Here is a 24,087-nt window from a genome sequence, read left to right on the forward strand (position 1 = left end):
AAGTTTGATGAATTCCAAATTTATCATTTCAGTCATTAAGAGATAAGCCCTGGAACTGTCATCATACATGGGCCACAAAGGGGAGACTCTCATCTATTCTAGTCAAATATACAAATATTATAGCCAAGTAGCCAAAGAATTAGCCTTCACCCACATTTCTCTATATGTTATTTCTATCTTTTGAACAGCCATACACAATCTCTCACCAGCTTTCTAAGCTAAAGTGGAGCTGACCGCAATTTTAAATGGTCATCCCATTGTACAGCATGTATGTGCAGACAAGCTTAAGTGGATTCCACACAGGAGCTACGTTTCTGTAGACTTTAGATGCCCCACCAAAAGTAACTTATTTGAGAACCAAAGGGGATTTTATTTTACCCCTGGGCCATGAAATTCCATTCTCCCAGTCACTTAGACAATTCATGTTCAATACAAACATGAAGTAATATAAATAATCTTGAATTCATCAACTAATCCCAGAAATGAAAAAAAAATCTCAAATATTTTCATCTGTGGAACCCTAAACAATGTTGACAGCATTGTAGCAAAGCAACCAAAGCAGGAAGAAGAGTAAGAAGAAACCTAAATTTTCAATGATTCTGTGTCCAAAAGTAACACCAAAAAGCAATTTTTAAAAAACAGCTGCAAATAAGGCATAACAAGGCGTTATATACTCACAAACAATGAGTATAAAACAAGGTATAATTCATTGTGAAATATCTCTGAAACATACCATTTACTTTGCTTAATTTGCTCTTAAATGTATCTAAGTAATTATGGTGGTTTTTTTAGAATGTGCAAATTCTTTGATACCACCCCTTCAAAAGGTAGACTCTAAATTCTCCTCTCCTTGAGTGACTGACTCTCTTCTAACAGAATATGGCAGAGGTGAAGATAAGTGATGTTGAGACCAAGGCTTACAGGACATGTGGCTTCTGCCTCTTGCTCTTGGATCACCCTCTGGGGTGGGAGCCAGCCTCTGTGTTGTGGGCGTCCCAAGCAGCCCTGCAGAGAGGTCCAGGTGGGGAGGAACTGAGGCCTCCTGCCAAAGACCAGCACCACCTTGCTAACCCTGGGAGTCAGCTTCCTTGAAAGGAATCCTTCAAACCCAGTCCACCCTCAGATAATTCCAGCCTTGGCCAGCATCTTGATTCCAACCTCATGAGAGACCCTGGGCTGAACCATTAGCTAGGCCGACCCTGGATCCCTGACTCATGGAAAGTAGGTGAGATAATAGGCATTTATTTAGTAGCTAAATTTGGGGTTAAGCTCTGCAGCACTAGGTGACTAAAGAGAATATTTGAACCAGTTTTACATTAAGATTTCTTTCACATAAATATACAATATGTCACTATCTCAAACATTATTAATTTTTGCATTGTCAAACCCATCTCAATAGAATGTCAGCTGCCTAAAAGCAGAAAATTCCTGTTTTGTGCTGTGCATTTACAGTGAAAAACAGTGCAAGGCACAGAGTGGGTGCTCAATAAATATTTCTTAAGTGTATGACTCATTTGATGAATTTGTCGTAATCTCTATCAGATGAAACGTGCAGGTTAAAAAAAAGTTTCCAACTACTGTTTCATCAGTAGTAAACGAAATAAAGTTCAGTAAGGGGGCTAAGTGGTAATAATATTTATAGTAAAGGTGGAATAACCTTTCTAATGTTAAGATAATTTTCATTAGATAGATATAATATCTATGAAATTTGTTGACAAAAGGAACAGGCTCAACTGGAGATAAATTCTATAATCTCTCCATGTAGTGTTAACAAACAAATAAGTACAAGAAGAGAATCCAATTAAAAAAAAACAAACAAAAATCAAGATAATAACACACACAAACACACACACACCCCACCCCAGAATCCAGTGTGGGAGAATGGACTAAATGTTCTCTAAATCGTGTGATTAACTCTATCGATAACTTGAAAATGCTGAGGGACCATAACATGAGTACAATGTGGTAACATGAGTACAAAGTCCTCCCAGAGCCAAAATAAATAGTACAGTGTTCATTTCCAACACTTACAAAGCTGTTGCTTTCCTGTGTTTACTACAGACTCAGATATGTCCATTGGTTTTCTCCATTTCAGTAGCTTTCCTATTTGCCTCTAAAGACCCATCTAGTCAATCTAATTATTTTCTACCCATGTCCAACTAAATCTTTCTCTATTACATTACCTCTTTTTTAAAGTTGTAAAGTTCCTCTGTACTCTTCCATGGCAGTCATTGTGTCATTTTATTTTCTTTGTACCCACTGGACATAAAAGAAATGCTTAGTAAATGACTATGCTATATTTTACCATTCAGGTCTAAGACAGCTTTAAAAAGGCTGTGCTTATCTTGTTATCAGTTCAACAAGGAGTTGATATCTACCACCAGCCCCTACTGTTCTAGGTGATGTAAATAAAACAAGATTTTTTTAAATTAGATAATCTTTTCTAAAAGGAAATATAACCCACCCCCAAAATGTTACTGTAATAGAAAAGATCCTCACACTAGTCTTATGTTAGGCAACTGGGGAAATTGTATATTAATTAATTCAATTTCCTAGCTGAATTGTGTCACGGAAATGGAAACTGTGGAAGTTCAGTGAAATCAGAAATAGATCAACATTTCAGAAGGAGAAAACTTTAATGCCGGGCCTTGTATGGGTTGTCTGAGCTAAAACCAAATTGGCTTACACATCCTGAAGAAAACAATCTTAGGAAATAAAAAAAGAAAAAGAGAATGGACAGAGAAAAATAATAGTGTACAAGTCAATTAGTTACATAAAAACTGACTAAATAATGGGATCCTCCTTTAATAGAAAAATGACAAGAGATTCTTTATGAATTACTGGTGCCAGGAGAAAGAATTTAAATTGTTGTATGATTTTTTGTGTGGAAGGAGAGAGAGCAGGGGGTGGGTTGAGGGGTATGTATGTAACCGGAATGGTTCCTAGGATGGGTCCAGTCAGGCAACAACCACATCTCTTCCTTGGTCAGATATTTTGGAAATGTAAATACCAATAAACAACATGAGTCAAGTAGAAACCACTCTCAAATAATAATAATATTAGAGGGAAGGAAAATCATGGTAAAAACAAAATAAGATGCTTAAACGCAACATCATAAGTAATCTGACATATACACTCTACTATATATAAAATAGATAACTAATAAGGACCTACTGTATAGCATGGGGAACTCTACTCAATACTCTGTAATGACCTATATGGGAAAAGAATCTAAAAAAGAGTGGATATATGTATATGTATAACCGATTCACTTTGCTGCACAGCAGAAACTAACACAACATTGTAAACCAACTATACTCCGATAAAAATGTTTTTTTAAAAAGTAATCTGAACTTGGCCTCCTTGCTTTCCTCCCCCACCCCATGAGTGCTGTCATTCTCACCCTCTCATCATTCACATCCCCAGGAGGCACTGCTCACCTGCTCACGTGCCAGGCCCTGTGTTGGCTTGGGAATCCAGCAGTCAACTAAACAGACAAAAATCCCTGTATTCTTGGGGCTTTCTCTTTAATGTGGAGGAAACAGACAATAAATAAAATACAGAAGGAAAAAAATACGTCTATATATGGCAATTGTGTTTTTTTTCACATTAAACACATATCTTGCAATGAAACTTTAAAACAAAGTGGGGGGCTTCCGTGGTGGCGCAGTGGTTGGGAGTCCGCCTGCCGATGCAGGCGACACGGGTTCATGCCCTGGTCTAGGAAGATCCCACATGCCGCGGAGCGGGTGGGCCCGTGTGCCATGGTCACGGAGCCTGTGCTCCGCAGCGATGAGGGGCCCGCGTACTGCAAAAAATAAAAATAAAAAAAAAATAAAACAAAGTGGGGAAAGTCTTTGATATTGACCCACATACTTACCCTTTCCACAGAATTATCCTTCCCAAGGAGCTAGGGAACTGAAGCATCTGTGTCCTAGCCGTCCTCAGTCATGGGTTGAGGGCTGCTCCCAGGGGAATGTTAATTCCCTGGCACAGAGCAGGCTCCTTTAGCCGAGGGATGTAGATGCTGGCAGTAGGTCATAGACCCAGCTTGCTCTGAAATGGCAAAGCCTGGGGGAAAGGGTAGGGCAGAATTTGGTACAGTTTATAATTATATATGCTACATTATAGAGTACATTGCTCACAGGCACACTACTGACTGGGCCCCTATGGTCTTCCTCTGTATAGAGGACATGGAGCTAAGAGGACATGGCCACCCAGAATCCATGGAACCCCTTCTGGACCACACTCCATGGGATCCCAGAATTCCTGCCTGGTAAGGATAAATTGTATCCTCCAAATAAAAAATATGTTGGAGTCCTAACCCCCAGTACCTCAGAATGTGATCTCATTTGGAGATTGGGTCTTTATAAAGATAAGTTAAAATGATGTCATTAGATATTTGTATGTTTGTTTTGTTTGTTGGTTGGTTTGTTTGCTGTGTTGTGTGGCATGCAGGATTTTAGTTCCCCAACCAGGGGTCAAACCCATGCCCCCTGCAAAGGAAGCATGGAGTCTTAACCACTGGACCGCCAGGGAAGTATCAAAATGATGTCATTAGAGTGGACCCTACTCTAATATGATTGGTGCCCTTATTAAAAAAAAAAAAAAAAGAAATTTGAGCACAGGGGCAAACACAGGTAGACGGAAGATGATGTGAAGACACCCAGGGAAGAGATGGCCATCTACAAGCCAAGAGGAGAGGCCTCCCAGCCCTCAGAAGGAACCAATTTTGCCAACATCTTGATGCAGACTTCGGCCTCCAGAACTGTGAGGCAATAAATTTCTGTTGTTGAAACCACCCATTTGTGGTACTTTGTTATAACAGCCCTTAGTTTAGGAAAATAATACTGCCCCAATATACCCAAGTCTGCTGTCAGTGACCGTGCAAATCTCTTCCTCAAGTCCCTCTTCCCAAGTGTGGACAGGCTGCCAGTGTGCCCTCCCAAGTTCTAAGGTGTGGTTATGTGTAGGGGGGTGGAGATGAAGCTTGGGTGTCTGCATGATAGCAACATTAGAGTGTAGGTGACGGTGAAACAAAGCCAACCCTGAGAGATTCCTCTAGCACTGTTAGATTTCGGCCATTTCTTTCCAAGGGACCTAACCAGGAAACTGGATTCAGATTCTAATTCTTTTCTCAATATTAATTATGATCTATAATTTAAGAGCAATGGACAAAGGCAAAGACCATAATAGCAGCATTCAGACGAAATAGGATCTGTTATGGGTTGAAATGTGCCCACCCCTCTAAAAAAATATGTTGAAGTCTTAACCCCTGCTACCTGTGAATGTGACCTTATTTGGGAATAGGGTCTTTGCAGATGTAATCAAGTTAAGATGAGGTCATTAGGGTGGGTTCTAATTCAATACAAGTAGTGTCCTTACAAGGTAATCCTTATAAGGTAAGAAGAGCCACAGAGACAGAGACATACGCCAGGAAGAACATCGTGTTAACAATGCAGGTAGAGATTGGAGCGATGCATCTAGAAGCTAAGGAACTCCAAGGATTACTGACAAACATCAGAAGCGAGAAGAGGCAAGGAAGGATTCTCCCCTACAGGTTTCAGAGAGAGATCATGGCCCTGCGGACACTTTGATTTCAGACTTCCAGCGTAAGAGCAAAGATAAATTTCTGTTTTAAGCCACCCAGTACTTGGTACTTTGTTACAGGAGCCCTAGGAAACTAACACAAGATCTTTCATGGGTCACCATTTTACCTATGAGGAAATGGAAAGCCAGTGAAATGAAAAGATTTGCCAAAAATCCCACAGTGCGCTCAGACCTTCTGACTCTTTTTCTGGTCCTGAGTGAACATCCTGCCTCCCAATTCAAGCATAGGAATTCATTCATTCACTCACAATATTTATTAAGCATCTACCAACTGATAGCCATTAATATAGACAAGGACATACACTGGTCTAGAAAAAGTTTTTTTCCATACAGTGCTTAGAAGCTACTGGGGAAAACAGATAATGATTAATAATAATAGTAATCATAATAACAATAAAACAATTTCACAAGAATATGTGCAGTATAATAATTTAATATTCTGGTAAGGGAAACAAAAAAATAAAAGGGAAACAAAAAAATAAAAGAATGAAAACAAAAAGCTACAATAATAAAATACTTTCACAAAATGAAAAAATTAAAGGTAGAAATTAAGTTCAATATTCTTGTACCCATTTTGCTGAAAAATCAAGTTAGACTATACTGTCATAAATTTACAAAGACTAGACCAGCAGTTCTCAACAGGAGATGATTTTTAACCCCAGAGGACATTTCGCAAAGTCTGGAGATATTTGTGATCATCGTGGCTAAGGGGATGCTACTGGCATCTAGCAGGTTGGGCCAGGGAAGCTGCTAAACATCTGACAATGCCCAGGACGGCCCTGACAACATAGAATTATCCACTCAAAATGTCAATGGTGTCCAGGCTGAGAAACTGAACTAGACTGAAATAGAGGCTCTTTTCTTAGCTATACTCCTTAAGTTTACCACCATCTCCTTACTGAAAAGGACTTAAAGATTGATATCTGAACCTACTATAAATCCATAAGAATTTATTTAGGATAGGTCTATAGAAAAATGCATGCATTTCTCATTTCTTACTCAATAAATCTTTCTGTCTTCCTAATAATTTCATAGCTATTATTTTATACAGATATCTGAGCTGGGTGAACTCACAACAACTGCTACCAAGATTCTGGCAAAATCTAATAAACAGCACCCATTACAGAATGCTGTCTCAACCAGACCCATCTCTGCTAGAGTACACCATGTATTTCACATGTATCAGAGAATGATATTTCTATGTTCTCCACTGTTCATCAAGCCACGTAATCCACTTCTCATACAAACCTTTACATTACTGAGATGGGAGTGTTTAGATTTGTTAGGCACCAAGAATTAGTAAATGGGGCTTCCCTGGTGGCGCAGTGGTTGCGAGTCCGCCTGCCGAGGCAGGGGACGCGGGTTCGTGCCCCGGTCCGGGAGGATCCCACATGCCGCGGAGTGGCTGGGCCTGTGAGCCATGGCCACTGAGCCTGCGCGTCCAGAGCCTGTGCTCTGCAGCGGGAGAGGCCACATCAGTGAGAGGCCCGTGTACTGCAAAAAAAAAAAAAAAAGAATTAACAGATGAAGCTCAGATACTTGTGAAGTGACCATCAAGGATCAAACCCGAATGATGGGATGGGATGCATGCAGTAAGTAATCATATGGATATTAAGTTAAGTAGGAAGTGAGTAATGCATTCAGGGCAGGAACATACACAGAATCAAAACCAGAGGAGCCGGAACTTAAAAATTTATCCTAGCTAAGAGAATAATCAAGAAATAAGAAGTTTACTAAAAATAGATGATTCCAAATCCAATATAAGAACGACAGGGCAGAATGAAGAACGTTCAAGCATAAAAAGGGCAAAAAGCCAGTTCAGACTGGCTGGCCTAGAGCTAGGGATTCTGCCGTAGAGTAAAGGAAACATGGACCTATGAGCCAGGCCCAGGTTAAGTTTGACCAAGGACATGTGTGAGGCATAAGATGTATGATTATGCACAAACATTATTCTGCAGAAGGATGAAAAGATGCAGTCAAAACTTGATAGACTAATCTGGACTTGTTAACAGCCCCTCAATGAGCAGATCATGATTGCAATTTCATTGCCATAGTTGTCTAATGAAACTTCAAATCACCCAGTAACAGGAAAATTAAAGAATGATTAGTGACTTTCAAAATAAGCCTTTGATTCATAAAGTGATGGTAATTATGATTAGCAATAATAAGTAAAACACACGCTTCTATGGGCCAAGAACGATATTATTTTACTTTCTCATTTAATACTCACAGTAATCTTATGAGGTAGATACTAGCAATAACTTCAATCTACAGGTTAAAAAAAAATGGGCAAGAAACAGGTCAAGGGACTTCCCTGGTGGCACAGTGGTTAAGAATCCGCCTGCCAATGCAGGGGGCACGGGTTACGGCCCTGGTCCAGGAAGATCCCACATGCCACAGAGCAGCTAGGCCCGTGCCCCACAACTACTGAGCCTGCGTGCCACAACTACTGAAGCCTGTGTACCTAGAGCCTGTGCTCCGCAGCAAGAGAAGTCACCGTAATGAGAAGCCCACGCACCACAATGAAGAGTAGCCCCCGCTCACCTCAACTAGAGAAAGCCCACCTGCAGCAACGAAGACCCAACGCAGACAAAAATAACTTAATTTAAAAAAAGATGTTGGGCTTCCCTGGTGGCGCAGTGGTTGAGAGTCCGCCTGCCGATGCAGGGGACACGGGTTCGTGCCCCGGTTTGGGAAGATCCCATACGCTGCAGAGCGGCTGGGCCCATGAGCCATGGCCGCTGAGCCTGCGCGTCTGGAGCCTGTGCTCTGCAAAGGGAGAGGCCACAACAGTGAGAGACCCGCGTACCACACACACACAAAAAAGATGTTATTCTAAAAAAAAATTATTTTCATAATAAAACGAAGTTATTTGCCTTTTTTGCAGTGGAGTTTTCCAGAAACTACATGATGTGTGATATTGCAACGGATTGAAGCAGAAACAGATATGAGAATTCAGCTGTCTTCTATTAAAGCAGATATTGAAGACATTTGCAAAAATGTAAAACAATGCCATTCTCATAAAATTCTTTTGGTTTGGTATTTTTTCATTAAAAAAATGTTACTTCTGCTAAGATTATTATTGCTATTTTAAATGAATTATAAATAAATATTTCACAATTTTCTTAGTTTTCATTTCTATTATGGGTAAACATTGGTAGATATACCCCAGAAAAACCCACATAAGAATTTTCTGGGGTTGTTTGATAATTTTTAAGAGTGTAAAAGATCCTAAGACTAAAAAGTTTGAGAACCACTGATTTGGTCATTTACAGATCTGCTGGTACATTATAAGTAACATAAACCTGTCTCTACTCATAGAAAAATGATCTGAACATGGGATTCAAAAGGCAAGAGTAAAAAGCAAAAGTCCATAAGAGCAACTGCTCCCCAGCTGCTAAGAGTGGGCCGACAATATCTTGCCATAGAAAAACAACAGACTTTTTTAATCTCATTGAAAGATTAAATGAACCTCTTTTCTTATTTTAAAATTAGAAAAGAGTAGGATTAGCAGGGAAGCAGTTCAATATTTAATACTTTATGGTAGAATATTTTATAGGTGGCATTAAAACAACAGAACTCAGCTATTCCAAGAGAAAGAAAGCTTCCTAAGATGTCTCATAGAAGCAATATTTGATGCCAGATGTCAGCACAGTTGAAGGGTTTTTATGGTCCCTTCAAATTCATTATAAACAGAATGTGATATGACTAGAATGAAGACTGTAGGAAGCAATTTCCAAAAATAGGATAGTTTTATTTTCAGTTTTTCAAAATTGCAGCTAATAATTCTTGCTGAGATGAAAAAGTAGACCCTCCAAGGGCCCAATTCCCCTTTGTGACAGTTCTCTCTCTTTTTAAAAAATTAATTAATTAATTTATTTATTTGGTTGCACCGGGTCTTAGTTGCAGTTCTCTGGCTCCTTAGCTGTGGCTCACTGGATCCTTAGTTGTGGCATGAGAACTCTTAGTTGCGGCATGCATGTGGGATCTAGTTCCCCAACTAGGGATGAAACCCGAGCCCCCTGCATTGGGAGTGCAGAGTTTTAGCCACTGCACCACCAGGGAAGTCCCTTGTGACAGTTCTTAACTGACTGCACAAAGATGAAGGTAAACTGAGGCCAGCCCAACAAAATGGGGAGTGGGAGACACGAATCTCTCTTCTTGGGCCCCCATCTTCCATTTTCTTTGCCTTCACCTTCACAGCACCTCCTCTGAGTTCCCTGCTTCATGAGTCAGGGTTCTGGCTTGACCACCGGCTAACTATGGGACAGCTCATTTCTGAGCCTCAACTGACTTGTTTAAAAATGGGTATAACTGAAATTTGCTAAGAGAGTAGAAATTAAGTGTTCTCACCAAGGGGGGAAAAAAAGATAAATATGTGAGGTGATGGACATGTTCATTAACCAAATGGGGGAATCCTTTCACAATATATGCACGTATCAGATTACCGTGATATACACTTTATCTTCCAATTTTATACGTCAATTATAACTCAATGAAGCTGAAATTTAAAAATTATTTTTTAAATGGGAATGATAATAATGCCTACCACACAGGGTTATTGGAGTAAAATGAGAACACTCTTTTAAAATTATATAGCGGGCCTTCCCTGGTGGCGCAGTGGTTGAGAGTCCGCCTGCCGATGCAGGGGACGCGGGTTCGTGCCCCGGTCCGGGAGGATCCCACGTGCTGCGGAGCGGCTGGGCCCGTGAGCCGTGGCCGCTGAGCCTGCGCGTCCGGAACCTGTGCTCCGCAATGGGAGAGGCCACAGCAGTGAGAAGCCCGCGTACCGCAAAAAAAAAAAAATAAATAAATAATAATAAAATAAAATAAAATTATATAGCTCCGGGGACTTCCCTGGTGGCGCAGTGGTTGGGAGTCCGCCTGCCAGTGCAGGGGACACAGGTTCGATCCCTGGTCTGGGAGGATCCCGCATGCCGCGGAGCAACTAAGCCCGTGCGCCGCAACTGCTGAGCGTGCGTGCCACGACTGCTGAAGCCTGTGCTCCTAGAGCCTGTGCTCTGCAACGAGAGGCCACCACAATGAGAAGCCCGCGCACCGCAACAAAGAGTAGCCCCCGCTCGCTGCAGCTAGAGAAAGCCCGCGCGCAGCAACGAAGACCCAATGCAGCCAAAAATAAATAAATTTATTTTAAAAAAAATTATATAGCTCCGAACACAATAGGCATGGTATAATTATTAACCTACTAAACTTCACATCCATGTAGAATATTCACACTAGGCATGCCCCATAGTAGATGGGGCTGTTAGAGACCCCCTGTGAGTCCTGCAGGGGAGCCAGGTTAGAAGTCTGTGGCTTCGGGTCAGGGTGGGAGGTGATGCCGAGAGGAGGGTTGACACGGTGCTTGCGACAGGCCCTCATCTTCCTTCCTCTTCCTTCCTGCCGCGTCTCCTTCAGCACATGTGATCACAATTCAAGGATTCTGGGGAGTCAGCCCGTAATCTCAGTGGATCCTTTTATTCCTACATGACTGTCCCTGAACTTCGGCCTCCCATCCCTTTTATGTCGGATTGTTACCTTCTTACTCACCCTTTTACACTGGATTATTATCTTCTTGCTCAGCCACTGTGGAGTCCACAGCCCTCTGACCTTGCACTCACCTCCTTGGTTCTGGGGGCAGGGAGCATGGTGTAAGGACCCCGCTGGTGTGAGTAGTGTGGGAGGATGGAGGAGGCTGGGCCAGGGTCCGAGTGCGCAGGCAGGACGTTGGCTTGGGGATACAGGAGGGATGCCACAGAGGGTAAGGGGTCCCAGGTACTCTGTGAGCAAATGCAGCTGGATTGGGGGATGAGGATGACAGAAAGGAATGGTAGGTTTTACAGGGAATATTCTGGACCGATTACAAATACACCCAAGCAAAAAATCAAAAACCTGCGTTTTTTGTAAAAATATAATAATTATGATAGCAATTTATATAAAATGCTGAACATGTCTGCTTAATTACCATGCATCTCTGTGACAATTACGTTTATTACTAGGCATGTGTGAGCTTACCTGTATTGCTTTCTTTGACAACAATAGCACACAGCTGCATCTGGGTGTGCACAGGTCACCATGTGGTATGGTCATCAGTTCCCTGTCCTGAGCAAGACAATAAAGGCCATAAAACACCACATGAGCCTGCAGGGTCGTCACAGAGGCAGCCATTTGTTAGTGTGCACGTGTGTGTGTGTGTGTGTGTGTGTGTGTGCGCGCGCGCCTCCTTCTCTGTGTCTTCCATCTCTCCCTTTTATTGATCTGCTTTAGTTTGAAGAGAAAAGGTTGGTGAATCTTGAAGACTTGCCCACAATAACTGCGTCTGGAGTAGTGATTTAAGAGTTCTTCTAATAGCAGCAGCAAACTAAAACATTCAAACAAGAAAGATCCTTGTGTGACTTTTTTAGCTAGAAAAGGATCTGGAGACACTGTCCTGATTTTTCATCCTTTATTCTTTCCCATTGAAATAAATGACTAATTGGCACAAATTAAATTTTATTTCTTTTTGGAGGGTATATGCTGACAAGTGACCTTATTACTTTTTGTAAATCATCTTCCAGGAAGAGAAAAAGCAGTGATGAGAAAGATTTTTCCCCTAATAATTTATTTGACAAGTTAAGAGCCAGGGGGAAATGCGAAAATAAATAAAATCCAGCCCTGATTTCAGAGGCATTACAACATAGTACAAGGGTCAGACAGTCGTGGATACTGTAACTGTGATATAAGGAGATGTTATGGTTTCCCATTTAGCAATGCACTAGGAAACTGCAGAACAAAAGGTTTTATATTTTCATTAAAGTTTAAGGTTAAAGAAAAGGAGGGCAAAAAATGCCTATATTACAGTACATTATCAAAATCTTCTGAACAGATTTAGCAACAAGCAATGATAATTTTTTAAGTAGCACAACCTGTATTAAGATGTTAGTCAGTGAATTGAAATTTTTTTTGTTTTGTTGTGTCTATTTGTCAATCTGCTTTTAGTTTTTTTAAATTAATTAATTAATTTTATTTTATTTTTGGCTATGTTGGGTCTTCGTTGCTGCGTGGGCTTTCTCTAGTTGTGGTGAGTGGGGGCTACTCTTTTTTTGTTTTTTGTGTTTTTTTTGTTTTGTTTTTGTGGTACGCAGGCCTCTCACTGCTGCGGCCTCTCCCATCGCGGAGCACAGGCTCCGGACACGCAGGCCCAGCGGCCATGGCCCACAGGCCCAGCCGCTCGGAGGCATGTGGGATCCTCCAGGACCAGGGCACGAACCCGTGTCCCCTGCATCGGCAGGCGGACTCTCAACCACTGCGCCACCAGGGAAGCCCGTGGGGGCTACTCTTCATTGCAGTGCGCGGGCTCCGTAGTTGTGGCTCGGAGGCTTTGGAGCACAGGCTCAGTAGTTGTGGCTTATGGGCTTAGTTGCTCTGTGGCATGTGGGATCTTCCTGGACCAGGGCTCGAACCCACGTCCCCTGCATTGGCAGGCGGATTCTTAACCACTGCGCCACCAGGGAAGTCCAGCTTTTAGTTTTTTTTTTTTTTTTTTGCAGTACGCGGGCCTCTCGCTGTTGTGGCCTCTCCCGTTGCGGAGCACAGGCTCCGGACACGCAGGCTCAGCGGCCATGGCTCATGGGCCCAGCTGCTCCGCAGCATGTGGGATCTTCCCGGACCGGGGCACGAACCCGTGTCCCCTGCATCGGCAGGCGGACTCTCAACAACTGCGCCACCAGGGAAGCCCCAGCTTTTAGTTTTTAAATACTAAATTCCTTCCCCAGCCACACATTCCCTGATGCCATTTTCAGGTACAGTGGATTCACTTTTATGTGGTATTTAGATCACAGCAAAGATTGATGCAGTACACATGAATTATAAAACTTTTTTGGAAATAATTAGAAAAGCAGATACTCTGAGTTAAGAACAGAAAAAATTACGTAAAGCAGAAGCTAAGGTTTTTGTGATCAAGTCCAGTACAGACCAGGAACGTAACGTGGGAGTTTATGGAAATGCAAACCTGAGACTCAGAAGAGTTAGACGGGCTACAGAGATTCAGGCACACGGGCAAGAAGTGATCGCGGGCAGAGCTAAGACTGTATAACCTGTGTCCCGGGAAAAGTGAGGCTGGGGGTTTGGGAAATTGAGAAATGTTTAACTATATCAGATAGCTTAAGTAAAGTTTTCTCCAAACTTTTCTCATCCCAACTATTCAGGTCTGCACCTCCTGGGATCATACTGGGACCCCAGAGACCAGCATTAACAGCTCTGGAGGGTGAAGCCAGAAGAGGCTCTGAACGTGTGGATGGAGGACCAGAAAGCGGAAAAGCTACTCTTAGGATCTATTTTGTTATACAGTAAAATTAATTTATTTAAGATGCTAGACAAGGAGGAGAGAAAGAAAGCTTCTAGCTAGAGTATATGACAAGAAATGGTCCCTTACTATTAGTGTAACGTGTACAAGATGCCACCAAAAGCATTTTAATTTAGGGTACTCTTTTCTTTTATTAAATGTAAAAATACGAACAAGGGACTTGGTAAAGGCTACATAAATTGTCATCACACAAAGATTGTTACTTAATTGGATCTTCATCTGCTCTGTACAGAATTAGTTTTGCTTTATACAGAAAAGCCACTCTGGGCCTCTCCTATAGAGGTGGCAAGCACTGACATTTCCAGTATTAAGAGAATAGTGGTGAAAATGCCTCCACTATTTAAGTTGAAAGCAGAATGTTGAAACTTGGCTCTTCGCCAAGTATTAGGACTATAAAAAAGATACTCACATCCCATATATATATATACATATATATATACATATATATATATATATATATAATATTTTTTTAGGTATGATAGTGACACCAGTAAACCATTGGTTTGACATCCTATGGTTATAGTAATTTTCTTAACAATAAACAACTTTTACTTCAGCTATTTCCAACAATGCCTTTAAAAATATATATATGTTGGTAAAAACCCAGCCATGATTTCCTTACAAAACTTCCTAATGTCAGTCTGCTAGGAATTAGAATGTGCCACCTCCCAGCTGCCACCCTTTCCTCCCAGGGAGTCTCCTCTCTTTTAAGGATGTCAGCAAGACACGTCTTCTGGGGTTTAAACAGCCAGCTTGGGAGCACCCAAACTGGCACACCTGGCAATGATTCCATTTGCCACCATGTTGGAAAACATCTGTATAGCATGTTCTGAGAAACTTTGTAAAATGTCCCAACTACCGTTCTCCAACTGTAAGTGATCTTACAACACCTGCAGAAGTTTGGGCTGCTTTTGTGCTGATTAATGTTCCAAATTTGATTGTCATTAGCTAGAGTTGGTAAATCTGAGGATAGATCTATTGAATCGTGGCCCAGTCTCCCATCTCTGCTTTGTTTTCCCATAAGGCATTATGTTTCTGAACTGTGAATTCTTTCATATTTTCTGGAACTCAGGTCTAGGGGGAACTTTAAGTCAAGAAAGGCACAACCTGCTACTATGATCACAACTAACAGAAATAAATTGATCTACAAGTGAGCCCCAGAGTTGAGGCACCTGCCCAAGTTATGATCAGGGACAGGGGAAAAATACTCCCACTGAATACATTTTAAAGAAGACAAAACAAAGCTATATTTTGGAATATATCCTGTGCTCAATGTACTTATTTTTGTTGTTTTTATTTTTGGCCACACCGCGAAGCTTGTGGGATCTTAGTTCCCTGACCAGGGATAGAACCCAGGACCTTGGCAGTGAACGCATGAAGTCCCAACCACTGGACTGCCAGGGAATTCCCTTCGTTGTTTTTAAATGAAGTAAATTGGCCGGGCATAAAATTAAATTTTCTCATGATGGCTAAATTGTGTCCACTTGAAATACATAGGAATTAATATTTTCATATATAATATACTGGAGAAATAAATTCACTTCAAAATGACTGTCTCCTTAATGCTAAAAACTGGGAACAAAGTTTGGCTGATGCATGATTCCTAATGCGTTTGGCTAAGGAGGTGCCTTAACTTTAGTGTATTCTCCACAGACCTAGGCCCCTTTCTTGGCTTTTAGGGATCTCTTTCCTACCAGGGTGACACTTCCTTATTATCTTGAGGCCAGGGACCACGTCTTATTCATCTACAGAGATGATACCCGTATTACATGGTACAAAGTGTTATGCAATCAATTCTTAATAACTTTTTATTAAATGAATTTTCTTTATATCTAATAAGTTTTTTAAATGAATTTTCTTTGTTCTTAATAAATTTTTTGAGGGCTTGTCACTCAAAAATTTTATGTGCTGTTACTATCCCACTTCACAGATGAGGAAACTGAGGCTCAAAGAGACTGAGTAATAAAATCAAGGTCCCAAAGGAAGAGTTAGGCCAGTATTCACAGTGAGGCAGGCTAACTCCAGAGGCTTTGCTCTTAGTAACTTTACTGTATGCCTATTTCCTACTGGTTTGCTCAATTAAAAATCCATTGAGTACCTGCCATGTGCCAAACTCTGTTCCAAATGTCAGAGACAGAGCAGCAACCAGACAGACCAGGCCTGCACTCTCCTGGAGCTTACACTCTAGGGTGGAGAGTTGGAAAGAATATAGGGAGAAGGGGTAGGGGGAGAGAGAAAGAGGAGTGGAATTGCCCAATCATACAGGAACTCTATGTTTAACCATTTAAGGAAGTGCTAGACTGTTTTCCAAATCAGCTGCACCATTTTGCAACCCATCAATGAAATACGTGGGTTCCAATTTCTCTACATCTTTGCCAACATTTGTTATTACCCAGCTTTTAAAAAAAATAACCATAATGAACTTCATTTTTAATCTGATGCAATTACTTCTAAAATAAAACCACGGATAATGTCACAAATCACTCAGATTTAGGAAAAAAGAAAGTCTTAAATTTCCGAGCCCTAATTAAGCCCCAAACACGGGCCGCAGAGCTTCTCCACGCTGTGTGGGACAATGGTGCCCAGCACTCAGTGTCTGGGACGCCCACCAGCTATTTGGAGGCAAGTTTCCCAGATGGTCTTTAACTGATCAATCAGGCTACTTTTCATCACAAAACCCTTTCTCACACATCTTCCTCCCTGCTGTGTCGGTGAAAAAACAGGTGAAACGCTAACTGTTATACAGGCAACAGAAAGCCAACTGAGAAGTATGGGTTCATCTTTCTTTCCTATACATTTGCATTTTACAAGGGTCATATCTCATTAAGACAAAAGTAGATCACCAGTGCATTAGATCTTTACCAGAAAAAAGAAAGTCACCTCTTTATAAGTGGGTTATATCAGAATTGGGGTTATTTTTAAATTAAAGAAATACAAAATAAATTCTTATATACTGGGGGTATATTTTTACATCTACAGTGTAATTTTTACCTTTTAAAAGATATGTTCCAACTCTTGGGAATATTTTAAAACCTGGCCTAAAACAGTGTGTAAACAGTGCATCCATTTAGCAATTACATTACACATTGTACAAAATGTAACCGTAATATCTAAAACCCCAGCATAGCAACCTCAGCCAACGTATATTCCTGCAAGAAAATGTTACATAATACTGGATTTGTAATAAGAACAAGAACTGACTATACATTTGGACTTTCCCATTTCTCTTTGTTATGATTAAAGAACTGCCAAACTCAATAAAATAACCAAGCATATTTGTACTAAAGGTTAAGAAAGGAGTGAAGTGGGTTTCAAACCACAGCTTCATGCTCTTTCAACTATGAAAGAACATCAATAAAATGTAACTGAAAATTCTTACCTTAAGAATTCTTTAGATGGTAGTTACATAAAATTCTTGTTTCCTGGTTTTTCACTTAGTGCTTTGATCTTATAACTATTTTTCTTGTCGGGAACTCCCACTGACTCCAATTTAAATAAATAAGGTTTGTTTTGAGATCCACTTCCATGGCAAGGCACTAATGAGAAGCCTTTGCTGTACTTAGTATATATAGCACAATCCTTCCAGAATTTTCCTTTGCCAATTACCTTGACAATTACCTCATTCCTTTTCCAACAACATTTGTGACTTTGGACAGAATACTATATTAAAATCATACTTAAAGTAACTTGTATCTTTCATTTGAAGACCTCACAAAACTTGGTTTCTCATAAAATAAAACATCTCCCTGCCCATGCTTTCCAAGTGCCATGAATGTATAAACTTCTGTTTGTTGAGAAGGTTAAGAATTTTTCGTGCAGGACCTATAATGGAAAAGAATCTGAAAAACAACATATATATATGTATATGTATATGTGTAACAATCACTTCGCTGTACACTTGAAACTAACACAACATTGTAAATTAACTATACTTCAATTTAAAAAAATGGTTAAAAAAAAGAGAAAAAAGAAAATGACGCTGACTTCAGCAGGGCATTGGGGAGCTCTTTGCCTTGATGGAAAAGTCTTCACGTCTTGCCTGTGGCGGTGGTTACATGCATGAATACATTTGTCCCACCCCACTATTTCCTTAAGATTCATGCATTTCATTCCATGTAAATTACACCTCAATAAAGTTGTTTTTGTTTGAAAGAATTCTTTTGTGCAGGAAAAGACCTTTAAAATGATCTCTAAGCCACTAGTTCTCAAAATATGGTCCTCAGACAACCTACAAGCTTGTTAGAAATGCAAATTCTCAGGCCCCACCTGGAGGTACTGAACCCGAAACTTGGGGGCTGGGCCTAGATGACTAGTTTTGAGCAAGCCCTCCAGGTGATGTGTGGTAAAGTTGGAGAATCACTCGTTTAGGCCAACACATTTTTTTTTTTTAAACAATTGAGGCATCTAAGCCTAAAATCGTAAATGTCAAAATTGGGATTCCATTCAAAATCTCTTGCAGGCTTCAAGGTGTGAAACACATCAAGGCAAATTTCACCTGCTTTTTCCCCTTGACCCTGCTTGGTTAGTTCCATTTGGTTCAGAGTTGTGGGTTCCAAAAAGGCTGGACTCAGCAAAGAGAACTCGGTGATAATTGTTTTCAAAATCCTGTCCCAATCCCCCTTATTCCCCCTACCTCCACTTACATGATTTGTTGGAAAGTAAGCAGAGCATTGAATTTGGACACTACAGTTCAGCCCCAGCTCCGTCTCTACCACTAACAGCTAAATATCTACAGACAAATCACTTCCTTTCTCTTCTGCCTTCATCTGTATAAAAATAAGAGAGTTGTATTCGATTATATTAGAATTAAAGATTCTCCATACCTCAGAAATTTCATGATTCTCTGACCCTGACTTCTAAACAAATTTTCTCATTTTCATCATGCCAGGTGGAAAAAAATCCATTCCCTGGTGACCAGAAAATCTATATTCCCAATGCTTTTATTTCACACTTTCCCTCCATCCTAAGCCTACGACATTCTTTTAAAAATAGCTAGCGAGCTAGGGAATTCCCTGGCGGTCCAGCAGTTAGGAGTCCGTGCTTTCACTGCCAGGGCCCCGGGTTCAAGCCCTGGTGGGGGACCTCCCACAGGCTGTGCTGTGCAGCCAAAAGCTAATGTGTTGTCATTGTTCAAATGTCAAACTATATCACATTGTGATCGTTAAAGCCGAATTTAAAGCATGAATCATAAAACAATCAAGAAAAAAAAGATTGACCAAAAGCACTGGATGTTTTAACTTTTCCAAGAGTGGAAATTTAACACACATAGAAGTTCAGTCTGAATTAATATTTGCATCATTTCCTTCGTGGATTTGATCACAGTCCAAAACAGCAAGAAAATGTTAAAAATACTTAAAGCAAATAGTGTTATAATATAGGTTGAATCATTGGTAATTAGCAAAGTCAACAGCTTTTCAGTTTGCTCACGTGGTGACGTCTGTTTACAGACATCATATTCAGTACATAGATGCCACTATACAGCTACCCAAAACAACTTACAACTTCAGTTAAACTAAAGAGGAATAGTCCAGAAAGTGGAACCACCTGGACTGCCAAAAAGAGTCACAGTACCAGTGGAGGGGGCTAGATGGTCCAAGGACTGCACTTACATTGACCTCTGATCATATTTTCAAGCCAAGCATCTGTATAGGATATCCACATCTGAAGTGTTGATGTATTTCATAGACTTAATATCAAGGAGATAACATCATTAATAAACCCCATGCAGTGTCCTTCCACCTCTTCTCATGACTCTCCTAATAACTGCCATTTAACAGGAAAAGGTCACTTTCCAAGAAAAGTCAAAGAGAACTGCATGGGTGAAGATCTTTTTCTTACCCATCAGCAACAGATACTGCTTCCTAACTTAAACACAAGTCTAAAGCCATAAATTTATTCTGGATTTTTAATTTCTGTGTAAGAAAGCTTTTCTAAGGATAAGAACCTTAACAGTTAGAAACCAATATAAAGATGTTGCAAACTTCCAAATTAAATTTGAAAGTATGTGAGAAAAAGGAAGAGAAGGAAAAATAACAGTACTTCAGGAAATTTCACAGGTTGTTTCATTAAAATAAGCAACGGAAATTTATAGGAAAAAAAATTGTTAAATCAGTATCACAAAGGATTAAATTAACTTCTTTTATTAATAGCTACATGAAAATACTTGTACATTTTATTTATTATATAAAGAAAACAAGACATACAAAAGAAGTTTAATTCATCTAATGACTTCAAAGATAGTGGACGTTAAAAAAATAAAAGCACAATATTTTAATGGCAATATTACCTGTATTTGTTGAGCAAGGAAAGCTACTTACAAAGAAAAATAGCACAAATTTTAAGTAATTTTTTAGGATAGGAGTATTATATGCATATTATATGCTTTCAAAATATGTTTTTAGGGAATTTTCTGGTGGTCCAGTGGTTAGGACTTGGCGCTTTCACTGCCAAGGGGCCAGGTTCGATCCCTGGTCGGGGAACTAGGATCCCGCAAGCCGCACGGTGCAGCCAAAACTAATATATACATATACATGTTTTTAAATGGAAAAAAGAGTATGAGCTGGGTATTTAAATCCATCAAAATATACCCTAATTGGATGTTGTGCCATATAAACTGTGTATCAAAACATTGTACATCAATGCCTATTCCTCAGTCTCTTACTGGATGTAACCAAATCCCATAGCTCTGAGTAAAGGAACCCCACATATGGACTGGACCAAGAAGTAAACTGACATAGCCACCATCACCATCACCAATGCCATCCTTTCCAAGGTAAGGTCCCTTTTCAAGGTAAGACTCTTCAGGCTGGAACAGACTCAGGTCAAGGTGGGCGATTGGGTAGGGAGCCCCCCTCCCAAGCATATACCAGGACAGCTCTCTTGGGTACTGTTTTCCTGTCAAGTCTTGTCATTGTAATATGACTTCTGTTGTTCTTGGGCACAGTACAAAGAGACTTCAGTTTTGGATAAAACCGTTTGCTTAAAAAAATACTTCAGGGGGGAAAAAATATCACTGAACTACAGAGTAACAAAAACCTTAGAAGTCTTAGGAGTTCCCAACACCCCCCGTCCCCCTCCCCCCAGGCAGCTCTCTAAATGTTATCACTCTCCTCTGGCCCCATCCTGCTCCTCCCCCCAGGCCCTTGCTCTCAGAGAAGCTCCTGAAGTAGCTCTCCAAGACAATACAGTTCATAAGGTAAGTATCCCTTCAGCTCCCTCTGCCTCTGTTTCAAAGTCTTTCTCTCTCCCCATGTGTACAGCCTACTGGCTACCTACCTGCTATGGTGCCAGGCATTACGCCAGGCCCTTAGCACGTGTGAGCCAATTTAATCCCAAGGATAATTCTCTGCTTTACAAAAAAGGCTCAGAGAGGTTCAGGAATTCACCAGAGTTTCTTCACTTATGTGTTCCTCCTCTGCGTCTAAAAAGAAGCATCCCAGAGTTGATAACACTGTGCTGCATAATTGAAATTTGCTGAGAGTAGGACTAAATGTTCTCACCAGAAAAAAAAAAAAAAAAAGTAAATATGTGAGGTGATGGATGTAAGTCCCTGGAGGGGATGGGAGAGAATCCTTCACGATGTATACATATATCAAATCAGCACGTTGTACACTTTACGTACCTTACAATTGTATTTGTCAATTATGCCTCAAAAAACTGGGAAAAAATTAAAAAAATAAGATAAAATAAAACGGGGACTTCCCTGGTCGTCCAGTGGTTAAGAATCTGCCAGACGCAGGTTCAATCCCTGGTCAGGGAACTAAGATCCCACCTGCCATGGGGAAACTAAGCCCATGCACCGCAACTACAGAGCCCAAGCACTCTAGAGCCCGTGAGCCACAACTAGAGAGGCCCTGCACCGCAAATACTGAGCCCACGTGCTCTGGAGCCTGAGTGCCTCAACAAAGAGCCGTGTGCCACAACAAAGGACCCCACATGCCACAACAAAGATCCCATGTGCCGCAATTAAGACCCGACGCAGCCAAATAACTAAATATTAAAAAAAAAAAAAAGATAAAACGAAGCATCCCTATCAAATCTTGCACACACGCGCGCACACACACACACCTGTGCACACACACCCGTGCCTCTCACCTCTTCCGGGGATTTTATCAATTGCTCCATCCTCCTGTGACTTCCCTTTTTCTAATCCAGTCTTTCCGTTAACCCCGGTGATGATAAACTTTATGTGCCAGCTTGACTGGACTGAGGGATGCGCAGATAGCTGGTATTTCTGGGCCTGTGAGGCTGTTTCTCCATCAGCGTTTGAACCTGAGTGAAGAGTCAAGAGCTCCACGTCCCCCGCGAGGGCGGCACCATCAGTCTCTTGGGGGCCCGCCGGGCACGGGCAAGCAGAAGGAAGGGCCAATCCTCACTCTTCTCCTGGAGCGGGACGTCCATCCTCTGCTGCCCTGGCACATCGGCACTGCTGCTTCTCCAGCCTTCGGACTCCCGGCCTTAAACCAGCAGGCCCCTGGTTCTCAGGCCTGTGGGTTGGGACTGAACCACACCACCGACTTTCCTGGGTCTCCTGATGGCATTACCTCCCAGAAATGTCCTAAGTGGCACCACCTGGCAACATCCTCAGTTCCAAACTCCTAGGCCTGGTCCAGGCCCAGCACTCTGGCCTCACCCACCACCCAGGCCTCCCTGCCGTGTCTCTTGTCCCAACAGACTCTCTCCATTAATAGCCAAGGTGCCTCAAGAGAAAACATCAAGCCCCCGTTTAAAACCTCCAGTAGTTTCCCAGCGCCATTAAAACACAAAAGCCGATCGCTTTGCCCTGCCCAGCGAAGCCCTGCGCGAGCTGACGCTGCCTGGGTTTCCAGCCTCCCCTCCTGCAGCCCTGCTCCCGCCTGGCGTTTCCTCCCACCCACCCCCACCCCGCTCATCCCCCACCCCGCCCCGACCCCCCCGACCCCCCCCGACGGCTCACCTGGGTGACTGGGCGCTGCCACTCCCCTCACTCAGGTCTCAGCGTCCCCCCCCAGGGGTCCCGGCCTCTGCACAAGGGCCCCTCCCTCACTTCACCCGCCTTGTATGTTGTTTATAACATTTGCCACCGTCTGAAAATGTTTATATACGTTCAGATTTATGTCTGTCTCCCCGACTAGATTGGGGCCCCTGAGGACAGCGTTTTAGTCACTGTTTCGCACGCCCCCCTGCAATAACAGTGTCTGACACAGTCGAGCTATTCCGTAAATATTTGCCGAAAGAACATATTGAATCCATTTGGCTTATTCCTCTCAGTTTACACACATTGTCTTGATACCCTCCCTAAAACACCATTCTTCCCAATATGCATTCCAGGGAGCCCCACTGGTTTCCTGCATTTCACCCCAAATTGCCTTGAAAGAGTCTCCTCCTCTTCAGCCCCGCCTCAGCTGCTGCAGCTTTACCTCTAATCCCATCACTTTATTAAAACTACATACACTGTGCCTTCCTGGTGGCAAAATCCAGTGGCCTCTTCCAAATTCACATGCTACCAATGACTTTGCAGCTTTTGTCTTTTCATCTTTGTATCTCCAGAGCCTAATTCCACACCGGGCCCAGGATGAGTGCTTAATTGCTGTCGAATGGATTAATAATTAATTCACTAATTTGACCCAGATTATCACAGACGCTTTCCTGAAACTCTCTCTCCTTTGCCTTCCACGACATTGTCTTGCTTTTTCCCAGTTGGCCACTTTACGAACAATATTCTTCTTTCTCAGTCTTTTTTGCTGGTCTTTTCCTCTGCCATCCATACATATCCTTCTTCATATTCACCAAAGGAGACCTTATCCAGCCCCATAGCTTCACATATCACTCATCTATTGAAGACTCTCCAATCTGTACCTCCTGCCCCAATCTCTTGCTTAAGCTCCAAGTAGATACCCCCAACTTCCAAAATATATCTTGATGTTGATCATGCATAATTACATCAAGTTAAACTTGTCCAAAATGCAGTCATAATCACATTCCCAGTTCCCAATCCACTCCAGTCTCACGTGTGTTTGCAGTAGCCTCATGCAATCAGTCGCCCAAAACTGGAGCCTCAAAACATTGCCCTCTGTTCTCTACCGACTTTGCAAAACACGTGAAGCAGGAGAAAGGGGGAAAGTGGGAAAAGGGAAGTGAGCATTTTATATTCT

Source organism: Hyperoodon ampullatus (genome assembly GCF_949752795.1).
Source record: "Hyperoodon ampullatus genome assembly, chromosome: 12".
In the NCBI taxonomy this organism is placed as follows: domain Eukaryota; kingdom Metazoa; phylum Chordata; class Mammalia; order Artiodactyla; family Ziphiidae; genus Hyperoodon; species Hyperoodon ampullatus.